The sequence below is a fragment of the Pinus tabuliformis genome, chromosome 1_2, assembly GCF_031772625.1.
Source record: "Pinus tabuliformis cultivar Carrire ecotype Pingquan chromosome 1_2, CPIR1, whole genome shotgun sequence".
In the NCBI taxonomy this organism is placed as follows: Eukaryota; Viridiplantae; Streptophyta; class Pinopsida; order Pinales; family Pinaceae; genus Pinus; species Pinus tabuliformis.
The window spans coordinates 162,552,393-162,556,852 of record NC_142298.1 but is presented as its reverse complement, the minus strand read 5'-3'; the positions used below and the strand labels follow the sequence as shown (position 1 = coordinate 162,556,852).

The 4,460-nt window shown below is 31.2% G+C and overlaps 1 pseudogene; it reads left to right on the top strand.

Moving 5' to 3' along the window:
- The first annotated feature begins 2,899 nt into the window (after positions 1-2,899).
- On the top strand, positions 2,900-3,398 carry LOC149205003 (uncharacterized; annotated as a pseudogene).
- Positions 3,399-4,460: the final 1,062 nt, after the last annotated feature.

Below are 4,460 nucleotides of genomic sequence, written 5' to 3'. Positions count from 1 at the left end.
GAGAGACAAATAAGGAGAGATGGAGGGAGGTATATATATAGATGACAGGGGGAAAGAGGGAAGAAGAAAGATACACACATAGACAAATACAAATATAGAATTAGATCTAGAAAGTCATGAATATTTTGGTTTTTCACTAAAATAGATCTATTGATTTTAGTGTAGTTGTTTATTTATAATCCTATTTGATCGTTTGCACTAGATGCATTGATTTTAGTGTAGATGTTGGTTTCTAATCCTATTTAATACCTTACACTAATTTTAGTGTAGATGTTTATTTCAACTCCTACTTGATTGCTTAAAGTAGATGCAATGGTTTCAATGTAGAAATTGATTTCTAATTGTCTTTGATCATTTGCACTAGATGCATTGATTTTAGTGTACATTTTGATTTCTAATTTTATTTAATACCTTATATTAGATGCATTGATTTCAGTGTAGATGTTGATTTCTACTCCTATTTTATTGCTTGCACTAGATGCATTGTTTTAGTGTAGATATTGATTTATAGTCCTATATGATCGCTTGCACAAGATGCATCGATTTTATTGTAGATGTAGATTTCTACAGCTATTTGATTGCTTGCATTCGATGCATTGGTTTCAGTGTAGATATTGATTTCTAATCCTATTTGATTGCTTGCACTATATGGATTGATTTTAGTGTAGATGTTGATTTCTAATCATCTTTGATTGTTTTCACTAGATGCATTGATTTAGTGTATATGTTTATTTGTAATCTTATTTGATTGTTTGCACTAGATGCATTGATTTTAGTGTAAATGTTGATTTCGGATTTGATGCAACTAGATGTATGATGTACATTAATTTCAAAGTAATTATATTAATAGTGTGCATTGATTTCAGTGTAAGAACATCTCCTCCCCCTCCATCTATATCTCTATCTCCCATTGTATGTCCTTATTTATCTCTCTATCTCACCCCCTAAACATACACACTCTCTCTCCATATCTATCTATCTCTCTCTCCCTCCCTTTTCCACTCCCTCTCTCTCTTCCCCTTCTCTCTCTCTCTCTAACACTTCTCTCTCCATATCTATATCTCTTCCTCCCTCCATGTATTTTCCTCTCTCTTCTTCCCTCTCTCCCCCCTCCATCTATATCTCTATCTCACCCCCAAAACATACAAACTCTCTCTCAGTGTGCACACATAAACATTATTCATGATGTGAATTGAATTCTTTGTTACAATAATTCAACCATAAATACAATACTTGAATTTTCATCCTAAATAAAATGTTCACTTACCCGAAATGTCTTCTTCTTAAAAATGTAAACTATTTGTAATTAGCTACATTCTTATTATTCCCATTTTCCATCATTCAACATTGTTAATCACTTTGCATTCAAACACGTAGAAGAAAATAGTTTCATATTGATCGCAGTGAAGATTGTTTGTAATTCACTATATTCTTATTATTCACATTTTCTATCGTTCAACATTGTTAAATTTTCACTTTGCACTTAAAATTTTTATTTCATCATTTTTCATCATTCAAGTTACTAACAGTCTCTCTCATCTCAACAAACTGAGGTAACTAAGCAAAGTTAAATTTAAATTGACCAAATTAATATTAGACATATTTAGCATATTTAAAATGATCAAAATAATTATATTTTTAACAAATTTTGTATGACTACACACGACTGATACCAGCCTAGATCCATCTTAACCTCAGATCTATCAAGCACCGAGAGGGATCAAATCTCTTTAGGTGCAAACCTCTCCTCAAGTTTTGCACTCAAAAAAGAGGTTTACACCTCGAGATATTTGATCCTTCTCAGCGCCTAATAAATCCAGGGTTAAGAAGGATCTAGGATGGTTTATAGCTAATAGTAAAGTTTTCTTTTTTTAGTTATTAATATATTTTTGTTTTGAATATTGCACGTCAAATCAATTAATGTCATGTAATATCAATAATATTATATTTACATGTCAATTTTTCAACTCCGTATTAAATAGTGAAGGCATTACATATCATAATTCTCCATTAATAAAATGTAAATTAAAATATATTACTTTTAATTATTTTATTATAAAATTGATGTAAATTAAAATAGAAATTAAAGTTTTTTTAATACCCTTTGTTATTACTATTTTCTTAAATTATTAATATAAATATTATTTTATTATTTTTAAATGTAACTTTTAAATTTATTATTTAAAAAAACTTTTTAAATTTATATGGTTTTTAATATATTTTTTCCATTTTCATTTTAAATTAGATGATATAATTTGCCACATTCACTAAACATTAAGTTTCTAACACTTTTAACACTTTTCTTTAACGATCCTATAACCACAATGACTTTAATTTTATATAAATTCACAACTATAAAACTAAACAAATTGTTCTGGAAATTGTTAACACATTTTTAAATTTTCCAAAAAATAAATTTAAAGATTTGTATTAAAAAGAAAAATATTTTATTAATATAAGAATATATAGAATATTATTTACTTGTATTGTACAATTAATACGAGAGATGTTGCCATATTGTAATAAAATACTACTTAACAAATTAAAAAGATAGTAATAAAAAAAAAATAAAATTTTCGATTTTCATGTTAATTTTAAATCGTTTTTATATAGATATAAAGTAATTGAAAATAAAAATAAAAGATATCTTTTAGTATAAAAGAAATATGTAATTCCTTCAATACTTAATATGAAGTTAACAAATGACTTGTAAAAATAATTATGTCGTAAGGCATTTCTCTATGAGAAGAACTCACCTCCCATGTCACCTATCCCTTTGTGTGCCTTTGATTTAAGTGTTAGACGATAGAAATAGCCTTTGCCATCAGATTAAAAACTGGTAGTGAGTTACAATTCTCTAACTAGATTCCATGTGATAGTGTGATAAACTTAGAGTACCATGATTCATGGACACGAACCAGTGTTCGTTGGGCATCCTAGGATAGATTTGGCGCTTCTAGACAGAATCGACAAGATGGATAGCTACACAGATGAGGATGGATTTTCCTGTGAGGCCCAACCGAACGCGAGAATGAGAGTTACAGAGATTTCGGCGATGTGAAATTGTCAGAAGAAGCCGAAATGGGCGCAATATCGAAGCATGCAAACTCAACTTCTTCCATTGGGGACGGTTCAAATGTTGGGGACTTGCAGGCTTATGGAAATGGAAATGTTCTTGGGGAGTTTGATTTCAATGTCTTTCTTGACTCTGCTGATGAGTTGACCATGGGGCTGAACCAGTTTCCATATTATGATGGTGTTGTAATGGCTGTCATTTCTTCTCAGGGTCTTAGAATACCGCATATAACGAGGTTTCTGCAGAGGTCTTCCATGGGTCTTTATGGGAAGATGATATTTGGCAGCTGACAGACATCAATGAAATTCAACAGGGGAGCTAGGTATATTGATAGGGGTTTGAACTTGTGCAAAGCATGGAAATGTAATATATGTGTATGGAAGTTTTGATGAAACCGCATGTGTACAATGTTAAGGAAGACTGTGTATTTTTTTTTGGTCTTAAGATTATTCATGTTGAAATAGCCTAGTTTTGGATATTCTTCCAAATCAAATCGAATAGGCAATCTAACACTCCTCTTCCGTTCCTTTTCTATGAGAACAAGGGATGCCTTTTAATGTAACACTTTTTAAAATCATTTCAAGATTGATTGTTCTGCAAATATAATATTTTATTTAAAAAAAATACAATATCTACGTGCAGATGAGTGTGTTGCTCACGATGGCGTCTGCAAATACCAGCTACGTTGAAACTTCGGCGGGGGATAATCATCTTTGTGCACTGAGGCAGCGATGTCGGGGTGTGGATTGTTGGGGTTATTACATGACGACATCGTATTTGGAGGGTGCCCGACTTGAATCTATTCTATTACAACTTATGTGATTCTGGTTTAAAATCTCTATTTTAAAATATCTTTAACATTAGTCCAAGTGAATAAAACTATACTTCAAAAATTTGTCTTTTGCTTTGATGTGCACAACTTCTCCAGATTTAAACCTAACTCTCTACCACCCTACTTCCTCACTTCAATTTTATTTTTCCATTTTTGAACAACATTGTTTTTTCACCATTTGCAACTAAGTTCCTTTCCAGATCCTGACAGTTCTTTGTCTAGTGAAATGCTTATTCGTCACTTCTAAGTGGCCTTAGTGCCCCTACATAGACGAGAGTATTAATGAATTATGGCACACGTATCTGCAATGAACGCTTTCATTTTTCATATCTTTGTCTCTCCATTAAGCATGAATTACGTTGTTGCAACACATTTAATATTCTTTATTTTGACCTTCAAATTTATTCAAGGCAAACGATATATAGACATTAGGTAGATTATTTAATATTTTGTAGTGGGATGCTTGGGCATGTATTTTACTTTTACGAAGCATTTGGATAGATGGTCTTGTGGTGCTCTGTTAAGGTACTCTCTAATGTGAAATTGGTAAAG